The sequence below is a fragment of the Gopherus flavomarginatus genome, chromosome 15 (assembly GCF_025201925.1).
Source record: "Gopherus flavomarginatus isolate rGopFla2 chromosome 15, rGopFla2.mat.asm, whole genome shotgun sequence".
In the NCBI taxonomy this organism is placed as follows: Eukaryota; Metazoa; Chordata; order Testudines; family Testudinidae; genus Gopherus; species Gopherus flavomarginatus.
This window is the reverse complement of record NC_066631.1, coordinates 9244945-9265017: the sequence shown is the minus strand read 5'-3', so window position 1 is coordinate 9265017 and position 20073 is coordinate 9244945. Positions and strand designations below refer to the sequence as shown.

General features: G+C 49.3%; 2 protein-coding genes across 3 annotated transcripts in view; one reads left to right on the top strand and one right to left on the bottom strand.

The window, feature by feature from the left end:
• The window catches only part of LOC127034846 (uncharacterized), a 299262-nt gene that overhangs the window by 125619 nt on the left and 153570 nt on the right, over positions 1-20073 (bottom strand). The gene's annotated exons all lie outside the window — the stretch shown is intronic.
• Positions 4388-20073, top strand: part of NOS1 (nitric oxide synthase 1) — a 156612-nt gene continuing 140926 nt past the window's right edge. Inside the window, exon 1 of one of the 2 annotated variants that reach the window (XM_050924126.1) lies at positions 4388-7785. The gene's annotated coding sequence lies outside the window, so the exon portion shown is untranslated. Of the gene's footprint in view, positions 7786-16944; positions 17025-20073 lie in introns of those variants that run through there. The other variant, XM_050924127.1, reaches the window with a different exon arrangement.

The window sequence follows — 20073 nt, the reverse complement described above, 5'->3', positions numbered from 1 at the left end:
TTTTCCAGCCACACATCTCAAAGTGCTTCACAAAAGTGCTCCTCTCAGCTGCTACCAGGTCACACAATGAGTCAGGATCCCAGCTGAGATTAGGACCTGGGTCTCTTGACTCCCAGCCCTGTGCTCTAGCCTTCCCGCATCACCTCTTTTTAACTTATTACTAAAGCTGTGTGAAACCCTCGCACCCAGGACAATCCTTATACAGAAGCATTAGATTCTACAGTGCGATGCTGTTGGCTTCTCACCCTTGAGTGTGTCCCCCCATATTGCCTTGCAAGGAGCTGGGATTCCCGTGCCCAATCCCATTATTTTGTGGAGGGACGGATTGGAGAGGTGCAGGCAGTTGTTTAAAGCATTTCCTTCTCTCCCCCAGCTCCTCAGTCAAAGGCAGAAGCCAGGGCCCCTCACTGTGAGGATGTGATATCAGGGCAGCACCGTTGTGAAGCCAAGCGCTTGTGGGGGTACGGGTTGTGTTCTTTCACTCATTGGCTGAGCAGTTGTACAGTATGTTTGATACCCCAGTGCTTGCCCTAGCTGAGTATGTGCTATTCCCATGCCCCAGGACCTGCTCAGCTGATGGATTAGCAAAGCCAGGGGGAGAAGCGGAGGGCCAGCAAAGAGCCCAAGCCCAGATCAGAGGGCAGGCAACTTACTGGCTGATCAGGGTATTGAAGTGGCCACCAACCTAACAGGACTGTTGCTCAGAATGTCTTTGAAGTGGAACAGAGCTGGTCCCGCTTCATGGAAAATGGCTGGCGCGTCAGCTAATGCTGAATCTAGCCAATCAAGCACAGATAGCGGCTGCTATTGGACAATGGAGTACGCTGCTCAGGCTGGCTCCCCACAATGTGCATCCCCCCCACACCTTATATTGCCCTTTCACAGGCTCCTCTGGGCCCTGGGCCCATTCTCCCCACCTGCCTCAGGAAAAGGGAAGAAGCTGCTTTTGCCAGTCGCTAGCCCAGGGGTGGGCGAATTTTTTGTCCTGAGGGCCACATCAGCGTGCAAAACTTTATGGAGGGTCAGGCAGGGAAGGCTGTGCCTTGCCAAACAGCCTGGCCCCCACCCCTATCTGTCCCCTCCCACTTCCTGTCCCCTGACTGCCCCCCTCAGAATCCCCAACGCATCCAACCCCCCCCTGCTCCCTGTCCCCTGACTTCCCTTCCTGGGACCTCCCACCCCTAACCACCCACTCCGGGACCTCATCCCCTATCCAACCCCCCTGTCCCCTGACTGCCCCGCTCCCTATCCACATCCCCGCCCCCTGACAGGCTCCCCAGGAGTCCCACGCCTATCTAACCACCGTTCCCCGTCCCCTGATGGCTCCCCCCAGAACCTCTGCTCCATGTGCCTTGACAGCCCTCCAGGACCTGCTGCCCATCGGCCCTTACCATGCCGTTCAGAGCAGCAGGACTGACAGCCGGAGCCAGCCACACTGCCGCGCTGCCCCTCAGGAGCTCGCTGTCCAGCTGCCCAGAGCGCTGGCAGCACGGCAAGCTGAGGCTGCGGGGGAGGGGCTGGGTGCTAGCCTCCCCGGCCAGGAGCTCAATGGCCCGGCAGGACAGTCCTGTGGGCCAGATGTGGCCCATGGGCCGTAGTTTGCCCACCTCTGCATTAGCCCCGTCCTCCATTCCAATCTGCTATTGCTGCCTCACTCACCCTGCTTTTCCGCTTCCTCTTCCACTTCACCCCATCCCTCCTGAGCGCCTCTGCCATCCTTCTGCTTGCCCCATTCCTACCAGCCCCTCCGTTCTGCCACTCCACCCCTCCTGTCTCCCCGTTCCTCCTCTCCACTCCCAGCTGTCCTGCATTCTACGCCTCCAGTGCCACCACCTTTCTCCTCTTTCCCCGTTCCCATCTCCATCCCGCCTCCTCTCACCACCTCCTCCGGATCAGGCCACGCGCTCTTTGCCACTGGGGTACCCCAATGGACACCCAGTGTTGGCGGGGGCAAGTTCAGGCTAGATGGGATCCCATGGCTCTGAGAGGAGGAGATCCATTTTGCCTGAAGTCGCTGTCTGGCCGGATGACTGTGGCTCTCCATGAGGCTATTCCCAGAGTATGTGCTGCAGGAGGAGGATGTCCTGGCATGGGGGAAGGGAAGACAGCCCAGGAAAGGAAGAAGGAAAACAGAAAGGGGCACTGCGGTAGAGAGAGACATGATGGGGATGGACCTGCCAAAGGGCAGGGTGCAGAAAAGATGATTTGCTCAATGCACTGGTAAGTGTAAGTCTCGCTCTGAGCTTTAATTTCCTTCTGGATTTAGCTTTTATTGTAACTCTGCCGTGTGCCCTACTAAAGGAAAGGGAATCCTGAATTGCCCCAGGCTCTGAGCTTCGGAGCTGTTGGGAATCCACCACTGGAGCTGGCTCTGACTTTCACAGCTTGAGTTTCTTCCTCTAATTAGCTGATTTTTTTTTTACCCTACCAAGCATAGGGTTGCTTGGAGACCTTGGTTTAGCTATGATGAGCCCAGTGTAAATGCCAGGATGGATTAGATTAGCCAGAGCTGACTGTGCAAGTCTGACCTGTGTTCAGAATCCAAACGCCAGGAAGTTCAGATCCAGAGTTTGGTGCAGATCCACTTCTGACTTAAACAAGCTATTTAATGCAGAAGGGAACCTGATAGACAAGCTGTGCCCCTGGCCTCTGGTATTGTGTCTGTCACTCCCCGGCAGGAAGCTTGTGAGTGCAGATTTTAATTACCAACTTTATTTTCAAATCCAGTGTGTACAAGTCCATATGCAGGGACCAAACAGAATGGGCTCTCCCTGTGTGAGCTTTCCCTTGAGCTGTGCTACCTGAATATGGCATTGCTAATTACATCAGTATAAATAGAGCCACAGAGGTGACCTGAGCTGGAGCTGGGGTATTATCCCGTGGTAGTACACACAGTCACAGGCATCTCCTATTAAATGACCTCCCATTGCTCAGCGGATTCGGTTTCCCTATTTTTGTATTGCTCTTGTGTAACCATTTTCCATTCCCCCCTGTGGACTCCAGTAATTGGAGCCAGACCTTTTGCCACTGGTTTTGGGAGAGGGTTGTATATTGAGGACATCTTCACTTTCTGATTTGTGGCCCAGGCAGGACATTGAAATAGGTTCCACGCTTCCTTGCAGCGCCCCAGAGAAGAGTGAAGCACACCGAACGCTCAGATAAAATACGCACGATGGCAATAATAAAACATCACACCCCCTTGCACTAGGGCAATCGCTGCCTTTCTTCTCCGCAAATAGATCACAAAAATAAACAAGGGGAAAGTGGTTTGCATTTCCTGTTGGCACGTCTCATGCCAAAGGCTTCACAAACGATGGAGCTAAGAACCCTGAGAATCAGCCTCCTGTGGGATGGACAATGGACTATAGCCACCCAGAACACCACGCTGTGCGACAGTGTGGAGAGAGGAAAAAACGTTCAGCTTCTCAACAGCTACTTATATGTCTGTTTTTGTTTGGGGCAGAGATTCTCTTCCGTTCTGGGTACATCACCTAGCACAAGGGAGCCCTTGGCCTTCGTGGGAACTGCTGCAATGCAAATAATAATAATGTCAAAGGTGCTATCATCCCTCCCTTGCTCTTGTCCAAAGTTCCCTGGGAGCCTTGGTACCTACAAAGAGAAGACAAGAATTTGTTTCTTAAGGTCTCTTCTGAGAGGATCCCCTCCTCCATAAACTGCTTGGAGCACAGCGTATCTGCCTTTGTAGGATAAAGGGCTCAGTTAACCCAGCTGGTATTTGGATTTGTTGCAGGGTGGCTTGATATTTGAAACCTGCTGTTTCAGCCAATACCCCTTGAGCACCGAGTGAGTGAACAGCTAGCACATGTACCATGAAAAGATCCCTGGCAGGGGGCTGGAATTGGCACAATGCTTTACAGACCCAAGGCCTGATTTTTTTTTTCAAAGGTGCTGGCCCAAGGGACCCAATCCCTTATGGGGACTAGCACCTTCCTGCTCTCAGCTCCCACTGAAATAAGCAGGAACTGAAGGCACTCTGCACCTTGCAGGGCTGAGCCTAAACCTACCAGCCACTCCCTGCCCCGAAGAGCTTGCAGTCTCAGTAGAAGACAAGGCCCAGCTGATTAATTGGCACAATAAGAAGCCTGAGAATTTCAATAGTGCTGCATACCAGTCCCAAGCCACCTCTCTCTGCAGATACTTCTGAGACACTTGGGGCCCATGAGATCCCAGCACATATGGAGCAAGCTGTGTAGCCATGTGTATTGTTCACGCTTGCTTCCTTCCCCCTCTATTTACGCTCCCCATGTTTTACCCCCCATCACAATCTCTGCTCCCCTTGGATCAGCAGCTCTCTGCAGCACTGCCTCACTTGAGATCAGTTTGTATGTTATTGGCTGGGAGTTGGGACCTTGGAAGATGTCACGCGATGGGTTCTGCGGCCAGCTGTCTCGTCCTCTCTGGTCTCAAGAGACTTTAGAGCATGTCAGCTGAGTCGCCTTCTCCGCTTCCCCTGACCCACGCGATGGCCAGAATTCACATGACTGCTGCTGCCAGGTTCTAGGCCAGAATAAATTATCCAGCGAAAGGTGAAGGGGAAATGACTAAGCTTGGAGCGCTTCTGCTACTTTCAGGCTACCTTGCCTCTGGGTTGAAGCCATGCATGGTGCCTGTGCTGAATGATCTCACTCAAGGAAACACCATCCTGAAAATTCCTGAGTGCTCATTAGCTAATTATGGGATGACCACTACCCTGAGAGGTAGGACTTTCAGAGGATAAATACGGACGTGCCAGTTCAGATACAATACGTATCTGGGTTAGGTCAGGCGTTTGTAGATAGCTGGTTAGCTTGGCACTGAAGCAGAACATATTCACATTAAAACATTGCAGTGGGACAGACTTGCTTTTTTCAGGCTATAAGCCAGTGACTTTGGATACTATGTTGATGGGTGCAAATACAAAATCTTAAGCAGCTAGATTGATCAGTTGGCAGCTGTCATATGTGCAGCAGATCTGGGTTAAGAAGTCCTCAGATGTCATTTGTTTGATGAAATATGCCATTTTCTGTCTTGGGCTGATTTTTATTCATCGTTTGAAATGATTTTCTCAATCATTTCCATGCATGAAATCCTGACTTTTCAGCTACTCTGATTCGGCAAATCAGGGCCAGGGCACGTTTCTTTTCCCTGGTTGGCTTAGCATCACCCTGCTGTCTGGCGTAAGCCATCATGATTAAGAATTCAAAATATTTGCAGTAAATGTATCATTGCCATAAGCCTTCTATCTGGCTAAACAGTTTCTTAGAATACTTTCATAGGCTGACCACTAATGGGGTGAGGTGGACATACAGGGGATGAAGGGAGAGCGTAACTATTCACTGGAGGTTTTTAAACAGACACAATTATTTTTCAGTGTTCACTTAGCTGTAGGATGAAGTAGCAGGGCCTGACCATCTCTTCTGCTACTACCATTCTAAGCTGCTCTGCTGTACGAAGGAGCCAGCATCCCAGTAGATGTGGCCAGCCAGGAATTACCCTGCATGGAGGATGTGTCTGGGGAGAAGGGGGTAGGACCAGGGCATCCCTCTGCTCCAGCTATTCCCAGCTGCTCGAATTGCTCCTTGAGGTTGTAGGCAGCCTGGCTTACGACAGAGTGGGGGTCTACCTCAGGGTTGTAAACAGGTGTTTGTTAGGCTGGGGGGTTGTGATTTCCTTTCTCATATTGTTAAATAGGAGCGGGAAGGGATGAAATGGGGGTCTGAGTATGAAAAAGGTTGTTAGAGAATCCCTGAGGCTGCTTTAACCCAATGCCAGGGGCTGATTCCTCGCCATCTGGCCCCAGAATTGGGGAACTGGGAAGCTTTGAACTGAAAATGTGGCCCATGGAATCTCTTCTCCTTACCAGTCAGAATGTCGGTACTCTCAGCAACTCTTACCCTGTAGTGCTGCAGAACCGGCCTCATGCGTCGTTAAGAGCAACTAAATAAAGACCACGCTCTGGAATCAATGTCTCTGAAAATGAGCGTGGTGACTTGCCTCACACTTAGCTCACAGTGGGCGACCTTTGTCTTGTGACATTTTATTGCATTGCTGCGATCTCTGGGATAAGGGGCCCGTCAGCTAGCAGTGTGACTGCCTTGTATCATGCTTTGCAGAATTACCTGTCTCGTTCGCTCTCCGCCATGTGTCAAGAGCCATGCTGGAATGGCAGCTGAAGGAGAAATTCGATGTGCGTGATCACCCTCTCTCCACCAGCAATTGTGGTGTAGGACTGGGTAAGGTACCCCCCATTAATGCTGGCAGGCCCCAGGGGCTGGGTTAGCCAGGACACATAGGAGAATTCCTGCTGTTGCCGGTGTTCTAGCAGAGAAGTGATTTATCTGCTGTCTTTTTTCCTGTGTACGGGCTCGGGCAGCCATTACCCTATCTAGAGCTGACTGCTCTGAAGGAGGCTTGGGAACAATCCTTTTCAAAGATCAGTGTTTTTCTTTAGGAGCCAAACTGGCACCAACTCCAAACTGCAGCCTGGAGCCCAGATTCTCAGCCCTGGGGCCAGAGCAGCAGAGAAGGTGAAGGTTTATTGAAGCCACCTTTGTGTGTGCTCTATTTTGGGGTGGTCTTTGGGCTGCTCTAGCTTATGCACTATTCCCCATGGCCCCCCAGTGGGAAGCAGAGAACAGCTGGAGTGCAGTGCACTTTGCCTGTGGTATAGCCCCATCCCACCATAACGCTGGGAGCTAAGGAACAGGGGTAACACAGGCACCATCCCAGCTCTCTAATGGCCAGGGAGACCCCTTGCCCAGGAGGCAGCATAGGGGGCCTTTAGCACACTAAGCCCAGGTCAGTGGGACCCAGGCTCATGGAGTCGGGTGTCTAACCCTGCTCTTGAGCATCCGCACTATGTTGTAAAGCTGGGTTCATGGTTGCTGGATCTCACAGCTCTGGTAATATAGCGCAGTACGGCTATGGAGCCCTGCTGACTCAGCTCTGCAGCCTGAGCTGTGGCCACACTGCAGAATGACAGGGCTTGGAACACCATAGTGAGATTTGGGCTCTGACTCACCCACCTAGTGGGGCCCCAGGACCAGGGTCCTGAGTCAGGCTGATCAGTGTGTAGACCCAAGAGGGGCTTGGGCTCAAACCTGAATCACTTCCAGGGCTTAGTGCGCAGTGTAGACATGCCCTTAGGGAGTCACTGGGGTTCAGGCCCTGTGGGTGGCATGGGTGTGGCTAACTCCCGGTGCATTAAATGGGGGTGCTGGTGCCTTTAGCACATCACCAGGCATTGAAGAATTGCTCGTTGGGATCTGCTCTCGAAGGGAAAGCCTTTCTGGAAATGCACAAGAAAGATCAAGCTGTAGGAGGGCCAGCAGCGTCTGAGGCAGGGAATGGAAGAGAAACATTTCTGTAAAATGTGTCCAGATCTGATCTGGAAACCCTCCTAACTAAAGGTAATGGTGGCCAGGTCCCAGTGAAGCAGGAGAAACCCAGAGCCTTTCCTTAACCCAGTGGGGTTCCTGGGAATGCATAACAAAAGCCAGGCCAAAAAAAGAACAATTAGGGCTGGGGGTGGGTGGCACGCCCGTCCCCAGGCAGCCTCTGGAGCCAGCAATGCAGGGTGAAGGCACAGGTTGCTGTTCCCAGGTGGTGTCAATTAATCCTACTTCATTCAGAGTAACACAGGCAGCGAGGCTGGTGAGGGCTCCTGCTGATTAATTACCACTTAGCCTCCAGATGGGAAAGGCACTGCTAGAGCTGGGGTTAGACTGCAAGGGAATGCGAGAGGAGGTGGCTGGACTGGAGTGCCGCTTCAGAAGGGCAAGCCGAGTGAGTACCCTCTCTGCCAATATTTTACACTCCCATTACCTGGAACTGGGGGGGCTTCCCCAGCTCAGCACGGCTTGGATAGTCTAAGGCAGGCTCGAATTCCCCAGGTGAAAGGCTTCATTCCGTTCCTAGGAGCGAGTCCCCCGGCGGCTGCTGGGACACTGAGGTGATCCCTTGATGTATGGCCAGTGCTCTGGTGTGGTGAAGTTCCAGTCTCTCCCTGACATCCCCTAAAGTGCTAGGAAGGAAGGAGAATCCAAGGTGCTTCTGGGTCTCTCCTGGACTGTGCTGTGCCAGTGAGGCTCCCCTGTTCTAGGAATTGTGATACCTTGGCAAGGGTATTGCTCACTGTGCTCCTTGGAGAAAGGCAGGACAACCAAGTGGTGGAAATTGTGACACAGTCTGAGACCTTCACTAAGCGATTTCCCTTTAAGTTTGGGCTTTGCTAGCATCTAGGTTTGTGTGCTGGGTTGGTTGTTCTCTCTGGGCAGACAGGAAACTGCCTGCGTGTTTCATTTCCAAAAATAGCCCAGGTGGCTCTGCCAAGGGTCTTTTGCACCCAAGCTGTCTGCTTGCCAGCAATCACAGCGCTTGCTGTTGTCTGTGTTATAAATCCTGAGTGTGAGGGGGGGGGGGAGGGGATTGCTCTCCATAGCAACTACCCTGCTTCCCAGTTTGCATCTGAAGGTCATATTATTTATTTATATTTTAGTGTGTATTTCGGTAGTGCCTAGGAACTGCAGGACTGGGCCAGAACTAGATTGTGTGAGGTGCTGTACAAATGGGTTGTTAGGCCTGATAGTGTGTGTCTTCTGGCTGGCATTCCCCCTCCTTCCCCCCACACCCCAGAGAGATCCTGGGTCCTAAACAACGGTGCCAGCAGTTCCAGAGGTTAGGTGAGGCCGCAGGCAATTTAACCCAAACTACACTCTTCCTGCCATTGGTTTGAGACCCCGAGTAAGAGACTGTCAGTATTTTGAGGGCTGCTTTTACGCTGTGGATGAACAAGCTCTGTCCGGGCTTCAAGCAGATGGTCAGAGTTCTTTGAAACCCTTCTAAAGGGAGAACTGTGCTACCATCTTAAAGACAAAGTTTTGTAGAACACGGCGGTAATTCAGATTGTAAGCTACTTGAGGCAGGGAACTGGCTTTTGTTCTGTTTGTACAGCTCCTAGAACAATGGGGCTCCAAGATGCTATGTCAATACAAATAATCTTCTCGCTACAGCATTTTGTAGGATGGTTCTAAAAGTCTGCAGATAGGAGATTGTTGTGTATTAAAGACTATAGGTTTCTATAGTGATTTCTGTTCAATTTCTGTTGAACGCTGTTGGTTTCATTCCTATCAGGATAAGCAGAGCCCTCTGAAAGGTAGGCTGGAGCAAGAACATGCCACATAGACCTTCCCTGTTAATTTTTCCCCTTAGAATCTCTTCCTCTTTCTCATTCTCCCAGGCAGGATGGTGTCCGAGGGCAAGTCAAGCTTTCCAACCGATAAATGAGGCAAACAGTCTCCTCATCCCCAGTTCAAACAGTTAAACAGAAAACTCATCTTCCTGCTTTGGTGTTCGGGCTTCATTTGGCACTGAACTTCACCCACTACCTTGTTTTCACCACACAAATGGCAATTTGGGTCTGTGCCCCCAGCCCAGTCGATGCCATGGGAAATGAAGCTCGGCGCACTCTCAGGTTGTGAATTGGGGGAAAGTCAGTGTTTATTCAGGGAGAGAACCTCCTGCAGTCTCTAACCATTCCCAGGGCCAGGTGCTCTGCTGGCTGGCTTGGCCAATGAGAAATCTTTCCTTGCTCAGGGCTGTGAGATACTTTGCTGGACTGTGCCAGGGAGATGGTGGGAGGGGGCAGGATGGATGGAACAGTCAGGGTGAAACTATGTTGTGCAGCATGGAGGCTGGCCTCACGTCCACTAGGTAACTGTGTTACCTGACACTCTGAAGGCCAACCTCTCCAAGGGGCCTGCAGAATATGGACACACTATTTGCGACAAACCTATTTTCATTGAGAAAGACCTGCATTTATTAATGAATGTTTGTTTCTATGATATCCTTTTAGCCAGGGATCCCAAAGCACTTCACAGACACTAAGTGAGTCTTGACATATCCCTGTGAGGTAGGTGGTGGTCGCCCCATTTTGCTGGCATCCTTTTGTCTGAGAGAGATGGTGGAAACTGCAGCCTAGGATGTAAATGGTTTGCAATGTTTTGTGTAACTGAATAGTGCAATCCAAGAGTTACAGGCATTTGCAATAACTGCCAAAGATCATGCGTCTTGGTTGGGAGCTTGATTCCTATGGGCTATTTTCTTTTCAAAATGTAGGCGCCACTTGTTAGACAGGATCAATTCCAAATTCCTTCATATCTCACTTGCATGTGTCTATACAGTGAAGCTTGGGACATCCTGTTGTTCTTGTTCCCTCTGATAGCTCCATGTTCAGCATGTCCTTGGGTGTGCGTCCATCTTTCAATCTGCTCAGATGGCCTAGCCAGTGCAATTGTCTTTGCTTGAGCAGGGCTTTCACATGCGGTAAATTTGCCCTTTGAAGAACCTCTGCACTGGTGACTTTATCTTGCCATTTGGTGTTGAGCATGTAGCGTAAACAACATAGGTGGAAACAGTTTAACCTTTTCTCCTGATGAGCATTCTACACATGGGGAAACTGAGGCACAAAGCAATTATGTGACTTGCGCATGGTCACATGGTGAGTAAGTGGCCTAGATGAGAACTCTAGTTTTCATCATTCCTGTTCCTGTGTTAATGTATTCCTCCCTTTTAATGCCGGGGCCCAGTCAGTTACTTATGTAAAGGAGCACAACCACCCATGTGCTTATTGGTTCCCTTGAAATTCTGTGGAGGAACGCATGGACATCTACCTCCCGACCCCTCCCCAGAAAATCTATCCCTTCAAGTTCCCTCAGCTGGCGTATGAGCATGTATTTATGTATGATACAGATGGTGGCTAAAGTATGTGTAGGCACCAAAATAGTGGTGCCATTGTGACTGCTGCAGGGAACAGGCTGTTAGTAGCGTATCGTGTTCCAATTGCTCTCGCTATTTTCAGGGATGTAAATCCCAGGGCAGTACCACTCCTGGGGCTGTGGCCTTCAGGAAAGCTCTCTTCCCAGGAGCAACTGTGTGTGTTTGTTTCTGCAAAACTCTGAGGTTGCTTCAGACTGCTTTTCACGCTGTTGGCAGGGCCGGCTCCAGGCACCAGCGCAGCAAGCAGGTGCTTGGGGCTGCCAACAGAAAGGGGCAGCATATCTGGGTCTTCGGCGGCAATTCTGTGGCTAGGCCTTCAGTCCCTCTCGGAGGGAAGGACCTGCCGCCGCTGAAGTGCCACCGAAGAATGAAGTGATGGGGTAGAGTTGCCCCTGAAGTGCTGCCGATTGCGGTTTTTTTTTTTTCCCCCCACTGCTTGGGATGGCAAAAACGCTGGAGCCGGCCCTGGCTCCCTGAACTCCAAACGGGAAGTTTTGATCCTAAACCGTAGGCACGTAGGATCTGCAATTTGAATCGGACCTTCACAGCCTGATTTCTGGCCCTGGTAGTCTCCTAACCCGATAGGTACATGAAGAAGCAGAGGGTTTATGGCACACCTACAGTGCATGTGAAGGTGTGATTGTTGTACAGAAAGCAGGCGTCCCTGTGCTAGCATTCATCTAGCGAGCATGGCTAACAAGAGAAGAGCAGGCCTGGCTAGCAGCTAGCAACCAGAGAATATGCCCGGGTTCTCTGGAGGGTTTGTATGCTGGCTGCTAACCTGTGCTGCCATCACTACCCTGTTATCTGTGCTAGCTAGATTGAAGCTGCCACGGGTAGGCTTGCCTTTGCTAACTTCACTCGTCGTGTAGCTATCCCCCTGCACCAGCAGTTCCAGGAAAGTGATCATGTGGGATTTGCCCACCTGAGTCTACTAGCAGAGAGCAAGTGCAGCGTCTGCTGGTGTCCCGTCCCGTCCCAGGAGACATGGGAAACTCGATTTAGCAATTCCTGAGCAGCCAGGTTAGGATCCCAGCTGTTGGAGGTGCTTGATAGGAGCCCACGAGAGTACTTCAGTCAACGCTGCTCATAACTAAGGGCCAGGTTCTAACAGCAGGGGGTCCCATCCACTGGCCTGGAACTGTTCTTGGAGCGACATGCTGTTGGGCAGTGAGTAAAGGCGTCGGCATCTGGCCTGGTAATGTGGACGAGCGTAGTTGTTTGTACGATGCTGGCTGGGCGTTCAGAGCCCATTGGAAGAAGTCAGATACCAAGAGAAAAGATGAGGCCCTGCCTAAGAACTGCTGGGCCTGCTCTGTGCTACGTCCTGTGGTGTGTTTGTCTAGGCTCCCCGGCTGGGATCCCAGTGTTATGTCCTCAGGAACACTATCCAAGAACTGCTCCATTTGTATGAGGAGGTGCAGTTCTTCCAAGATTTTAACATTGTGTCCTGATATCCAGGCCTCATAATTTTTCCCAACGTAGTAGGCGTGTTTGGGAAATGACACATCTGGTTTCCACTTTTGGGTTCTGAAACGCCGACGGGCATGATCCGGGGTTATCCACATTCTGTATCTGGCCTTGGTTTGAAAAAGTTTATAGTCGTTCATTTGCTGCTTAGGCAGTTCAGCTGCCACCTCTGCTAAAGGTCCACTGAGCTGTGGCCTCAATTCTACCATGTACTGGTCTTCAGGGATGCTGTATCCAAGACAGGCTCTTTCAAAATTTTCCAAGAAGGCCTCGGTGTCATCACCTGCCTTGTAGGTGGGAAATTTTCTGTGCTGTGGAACCATAATTGGCAGAGGATTGTTAGGATTGGCTGGAGCCTGTTGCTTAGCCTTTTCTAATTCCAGGGTCTGGCGGTGTGCCTCCCTCTGGAGTTCTATCTGTCTTTTGTGGGCTGCATCTTCTTCTTCTTGTTTCCTTCTGTGTGCCACCTCTTCTTCTTCTTGTTTACGTCGGTGGGCCACCTCGTCTTCTTCTAGTTTCCTTTTGTGGGCTGCCTCTTTGGCTGCTTGTTCTCTTTTGTAGGCTGCCAGTTTGATGCTTTCTTCCTTTTCTTTCAGCTCCATCTCTTTTTGTCTTTTTTCCAGTTGTCGCCTGTGTTCAGCTTCTTTGATTTGTTCTTCGGCCTCCATTTTTGTATTGGAAGGCATGGTTCCTGTTTTCTTGTGTTGGGGTGCCCTCTGGTGTGTGTTGTCTGAACTGCAGGCTCTGTTGCCTCCTGGCGTCTGCCTAGCAACAGTGCCTTTTTCCCTTTCTTCCTTTAGCTAGTCTTTTCAATGTAAAGTAAACCAGAAAAACCACTTTATTTGCATGTGTATAGTGCTGGTAATGACTCTCAATGGGAGTGCTATTGTCACAAAAGACCCTTAATAGCTCCTTAATGGTTTCTTGCTTAATATGCAAGCCACAACTGCCAGAAAGAGCAGAAAAAAAATTCTCTCTGGTTCCCTTTTAAAACCAAACTGTTTCTCTCTGCTAAAAAGCCCCTAGCAGAGAAAAGAAAAATATAATATTCCTACTGGCTTCTGGATTGTATCTATCCCACCTCTGCCACCATGTCATAACTTAGTCCCAGATTTGGACCTTAGCATCCAAAATATGAGGGTTAGCATGAAAACCTCCAAGCTTGGTTACCAGCTTGGACCTGGTCAAGCTGCCACCACCCAAAAAATTAGTGTTTTGGGGCACTCTGGTCCCCCCAAAAACCTTCCCTGGGGACCCCAAGACCCAAATCCCTTGAGTCTCACAACAAAGGGAAATAAACCTTTTCCCTTCCCCCCTCCAGGTGTTCCTGGAGAGATACACAGAAGCAAACTCTGTGAATCCAAACAGAGGGAGTCCACCCTCTCTATTTCCAGTCCTGGAAAACAGAAGTACTTCCCTCTTCACCCAGAGGGAATGCAAAGTCAGGCTAGTAAATCTAACACACACAGATTTCCCCCTGAGTTCTTCCTCCCACCAATTCCCTGGTGCTGCAGACTCAATTCCCTGGAGTTCCCCACTAAAGAAAAACTCCAACAGGTCTTAAAAGAGAGATTTATATAAAAGAAAGAAAAATACATAAAAATGGTCTCTCTGTATTAAGGTGACAAATACAGGGTCATTTGCTTAAAAGAATATTGAATAAACAGCCTTATTCAAAAAGAACACAATTCAAAGCACTCCAGCAACTATAGACCTGTAAATACAAAACAACAAACCAACTTTGTACTCACAACTTGGAAACAGAAGATTAGAAAGCAGGAAATAGAAAAATCCTTCTCATAGCTGAGAGGGACAGGCAGAAGACCAAGAACAAAGGACTCGCACACAAACTTCCCTCCACCCAGAGTTGAAAAAATCCTGTTTCCTGATTGGTCCTCTGGTCAGGTGCTTCAGATACTTATTTCCAGGTGAAAGAGACGTTAACCCATAGCTATCTGTTTATGACACCCATCTGTCCCGGTTCTGCTGGCGATGCTGCCTCGAGGCGTAGGATGGGCCTGGACAAGCTCTGCTGCTTGTGCACTGTACATTGCCCTGGGGGGCTGGTGTGGCTGGGATGGGAGAGATGGGCCAGTCCGATTGTAGGTGCTGCTCATTAGGATGCTGTGGACCCAGGGTTCCCTGCCCTCACCCCCAATCATAGAGAAACAAATTCAATTGCTTTGCAAACTTTCAACAGGGTCGGGTACTATGCGCCTTATTCGGGCAGTGTTCTCTGACTTCAACAGGGGGTCTGCCCTGAGTCCAGAGAGGCCTGGTCTGCCCTGTAGCATCCATCCCTTTAGTCTCTGTGCAAATAAATTGTTCCATTCCTTTTTTTCCACAGCTTGAGACAATAACTCTGGGCAGATAAGAGCGTGTGGATTGTTCGGTAAAGCTCCAGGGGTCTCCTTTGCTTAAACCTGCCAGGCACCTGTGGAGTGCGGATGACTGAATACTGATTGCAGGGGCAGCGTTCCCAAAAGGAAAGTCACACCTGGCATCACACCCACTTACAGAAAGGAACACAATGAAAGAAAGGCTGGCGGCGTGGGAAGCTCTCTCAGCCCCTGGCTCTTGCTGAGCTTGGGCCAGCAGCAAACTCCAAGGCATCTGAGCTGCTCCATGCTTGGAGAGTTCTCTCTGCTCCACACCCACCCTTCTAGGTCTGCCACTCAGGGGGCACCTGACTACCAGGTTGATGTGTCGGAGTCCTGCTGGCTTTTAAACATGAGTCTCCTCCATACTTGAAGTATGGGCCAGGGGCGTGGGAGCCCTTATCTACTAGCACACATAGCAATAAGAAGCCTGAGTTGCTCCCAGCCTGAGGTCTCTGATTAACACCTGTTTTTATTTTATTTTATTTTTTTCTTTCTCGGGCCTGCTGAGTGAGACTCCTACTCATTCTTGAACCTGGGTCTCCCATAGTACCTGGCACTCATGCCTTACTGTGGTGCTGACGGCATTTTATGTGTGAAGGGTCAGAATGCTACAGCTTTGTACCATGGCAGGGCTGGTGGGAGAGGAGGTAGAGGGGAAAAAATTTTCACAGAAAATCTAAATAAAAGGCTTAGCAGATCCCTGTTGTAATGTGGCAGGTTATTACCTGGAACCTAGTGTAACTGGCACAGGCGCTGCCCCAGAAGGAGGGACAGAGGAGCCACTCTGTCCCTTTGTGCATCCAGCCATGTTCCCCAATGAGCACCCATGGCTTGAGTGAGGAAACCAGCTCTGCGGTAGAACAAACCGGGCAAAGCCTGGGAAACAATCTCACTCGCTAGAAATTGACACCTTCTCAAGCGATGGGAAGCCCAGCTCGTGGCACACAGAGGTGCTCTGGCAGGGCGCTGCCAATAGCCAGCGGTGCTGCGGTTGATTGGCAACCCTACCGCTCTCGTGTTTTGGTGCAGTCACTGCTCTGGTGGATGTACCCCGTGTGGTCTTTCTCAAGCTTACCAGTTAAACTGGCTTTGTCTCCTGTTGTGTAAGCTGCTGTGTCTGAGGCTAAGAGTTCTGGCTATAGAAGGGAAGCCTGGCTTCAGATTTGGCCAATAGAGCCCAGGAGTGGCTTCTGGGGACTTCTAGGCCCAACTTCTTCTTATGACAGTAGTGCCTAGGGACCAGCCAAGAACAGGGCCCTGTTGTCTTGGTTCTGTACAATAGTAACAGACAATCCCTGTCCCAAAGACCTTATCATGTAAAGAGATCACATGGAGGGTAGGGGAGAGGACTACAATGCATGGACAGAGAGGATAATACGACAGAGGCAAACTCTGTCAGTTCCACAATTCTTTGTTTGTTTGCTTTTAATTTCTCAGGTCTCACATTGGATTTTCAAAGAATCCTGTTAATAGGCCAGTCTACTGTGATGGTTTCTGTCATACTTAGTTTTTATCTGGTGTCTTTAATCCCTTGATCGCCAAAGACTTGGAAAAGTCTCTGTCTTTAATCCCTTGATCTCCAAAGACTTGGAAAAACAGGGTGTCATTATCCCCATTCTACAGCTGGGGAAACCGAGGCACAGAGCAACTTCAGGTGACTTGCCCAAAATGACACTGAAGGTCAATAAGAACTTGAAGCACAGCCTAGGTCTTCAGGCTCGCAGGTGAGTGGCCAGTCTACTGGACCATGCTGCTCGGTTCTTTCCAGCCTGCCCCTCCGAGGCCTCCTTCCATTATTCATGAACTTGTCTTTTTTGTCTTTTACATATTGTGTTTCAGGTTAGATGAGGAGGGCAATTATGCTGCTGCCCATTGATGTGCCGTGGGGGCAAGAGCGGTAATGTCAGGTCTTTTAACTTGTCTCTCAATAGGAAAGATGCTGAATGCTCCCTAGAACGCCTGCATTGAATTTTGAAAATTACCTGCTTTAAACCTATTGTGTTCTGCTTTCCCCAACTTCCTGGTTTTTTTTTCCATAAAGCTGCTTCATTATGGGTGATATTAGCAGACTCAATCATCCCCTCCCTTCAGCTCTCGGCTGGGCGGCTCAAGGAAAAGAAGGACCCAGAGTTTAAAATCAAAACTCTCAGAATCGCACACACCTGCTTAAAAGGGGTGGATTTTTTAGGTTGTTTTGTATGTGTTAGTGTGCGCTGTGTTAAAGATAATTAGCCCCTTTGATGTTCTGTGTTCCTCTGACAGGATGTGTTCAGAGGGCTCTACAAAGGGAGTTGGGGCTGTTGTTGTGAATTTCTGTGTCTGAAAGAGCCGAATGCATGGAATTCGATGGCTCACGCACAGGATAACTTGGGGCTGTGAGGAAGAGACATAGGGGAGGTAAGATCTGTGACGGTTTAAAACATGCTGCAAAGATAAATCTTAAGTTTATTTAAAGGTAGAACCCAGTGAAAGCTCTTCAAGCTTTTGTTTAACTGGTGCCTTGTAATGAGGCAACTGTGTAATTGGTAATAATGCAGGAGCCTGGTAGTGCTTCCTCCTTACAGAAGATAAGACAGAGTGCGTGTAGATTTTAGTGTGTGTGTCTGCAGAAATCTAACAGCGCAGGTCTCTGAACTAGCCTGGCAGAGACTGTGTTTCTAATCTCTGCCCCTGGCAGAAGAAGGTTATGCTGCTTGTGAGATTCAAAACCATAGCACTCCTCTCCGCTTAGCCCATGTCCTGACTAGGAAAACAGGTTGTGTTTGTAGAATGTTTTGGTTAACTACTGTGGTTTTAAAAGAAGACTTTGCCCCTAGTGTAGATCGAGCAACAAGTGATTTTGTTTTTAAATGTGGTCATCCTTAGGACCACAGGAACCATAGTGAAAGACAATCCCTGCACCAAGGACCCTACAATCTAACTAGGCAAAATGGACAGACAAAGGTTGGGAGAAAAGCACTGGGATTGCCATTTCGGTATGGGGAACGGAGGTACCATGACCCTGTGGTTCAGATTTTCCATTGCCTTGCACCTTGTGTAGTCCCTTACATCAGTGTAAAATCAGACTGGTAATGAGAGAGACCAGTGTAAAGTGGGTTCAAGTGACCCCACAAGGTGCAGGGCAATGGAGACTCTGGTCTTAGGTGACTTGCCCAAGCTTAGCCAGAAGTCTGAAGCAGCCCATCAGGTGCCTCTGACACAAGGCCAGAGAACGAAGGTGAAAGTGTCCAAGGGAGCTTTGCTCATAGCACAGTAACCCACAAGGGACCATCAGTCTTTGGGCTAGATGCTGCTGGCTCCTTGTGTGACATGTTCTTATAGCTGCCTTCAGCAGAAGCCCTAACGTGACCACTTCGGGGCTCAAGTCTGCTACCCAGCAGGATGCTTCCTAAATCACCTGGTTCAGGGAGCATGCAGCAATTTTAACCCCAAAACTCTTGATACCCACTACAAAGGTAATCAGCATGCTGACTTAGCTTTTCAGTCACCGACTGAGACACAAGGGACAGGAAAACGCCGAGGTCCCCAATGCAGATTCTATCAAGGAGCAAATGGTTTAATTAATGTGGTGGCTCTTGGATGCATGCTAATTCCCTGGGATAGTTTGACTTTGGAAAAGCAGGTGATGTACTGAAGCAGTGGTAGCTACAGGCATCTCTCTGCTATCTCTCACTTTGTGGGCAAGGAAAATCAATATAAACCACTTTGAGATGCACAGAAGTGATTATGTCTTGATTGAGCTCAGGAGATAAAGTCTAAAATGAAATTCCTTCACCACATGAAGGGCAAGCAAACGCCTTCTGTGGTCTTAGGAGGGTGGGACACATTAATTAGGTAGAGGGGTGTGTGTGTCTTCAAATATTTTTAAACTACCAATACACCTCTTTAACTAATATTCCCTGATTACTCTGTTTGAGTAGAGACTTTTGTTAGCACATTCTTTAATTCTGATGCTCAGACAGAGGTAGGGGTCTAACATCAAGGCTACGTGATATACCCATGCTCTTGACTCTATAAAAAACCCAATAATAATGCCAATGAGTAGAGTGAAGGTTTAGTTGGAGGTGCAAATGCCCTGGGGAGATACTGAAGGGGAGAAGATGGTGAAATAGGACATTGCTGGCTGGATAGCTTAACTGCTCGCTAACACGTTACTTTAATGTTTTAGCAGTGTGTATAATTGGGAATGGTGATGGTTGTCTGTGCTTTAAACGTAGCAAGGGGGTGTAACATTTGTACCATTTGCTGCTGGTTGATATCCCTTTAAAACGAGGTGTGCTCCATTTCTGTTTGGCGGTCTTCAATTTGCAGTGAATTTGCTGTCCATTCTGGCTCGCTCTTCCGGAGATATGCCGAGAGCTTTGGGCTCCTGGGCTGACGAGCCAATATCCTACATAAGAACAACACCTTTCAGCACTAATCTTCTCTCTGACTTTCAGAGCTTGCATGAGGGATAAGTAACTGCATGTAGATTTTAGTTCTTTATATATAATCATCATTCATCCTGACGGGTGCCAAACACTTTACTATCGGTCCAATTCCCTCTTAGATGGGTAATTCCTGCTAAAGTAATGGGAGTTGGCCCTGTGTATCTGAGAGCACAAATGGGCACTAAAGATATGAGAATATTTTCACCCGCCTCTTAAATGCAGCTTTCTTTAGCTTGAGAGGTAATGGCTGTGTAGCAGTGCCCAGCCAGTGCTACCAGCCATATAAGCTCTGCACTTGAAGAATGCTACAGCCGGCTCTCACCACATAGAGATTGTAGGCAGACAGGATGTTGTCACTCACCCGGGAGTGAGGCCAGAACACTGGAACTCTCATCTCAGAAGAGAGATGCATAAAGGTAAATTCTCCCAGGAAGTCCTAAAATACTGAAGATGTTTCTCTCTCTCTCTCTCTCTCTCTCTGTGGAGTTTGAGAGTTATGAGTCAGCAGGTCAAGCACCTGGAAAATGTAACTGTTTGCGGAAATATTTTTCTGTTCTGTTTTGTAATCATGACTTGTTTCTCCATAATAGCCAAGTGGAGTCTTTATTCAACTTCATGAATGTGAGTGCAAAGGGTCAGGCCAACAGGGGAGACTGGTGAGAAGATAAGCATTTAAGTATTCAGCAAGGCTCAGAATGCCAGAACTAATTCAGTTTGCCAAAGGTTTTCCATAGGAGGTGCATATTTGCTCATGTGCGTCAATTCAGTATTGCCTAGAGGGGGTTGTAATGTGAGCTGTTTACATCTCCACCCAGTAGTGAAGCCAAGCTCTTTCTTGGGAATCTGGTGGTGTTGGATGAGGGATGTGGGTGTGTACTGTGATATGCTATTAACTGCCAGGTCAACAGAGAGCTGCTGCTTTCCTTGTTCTGCGTTCAGGGAGATACATTAATCGGAGGTCAGTGCTCACAATGGTCTCTGTCGGCCTTAAAGCCCGAGTTATCTCAGTGTTACAA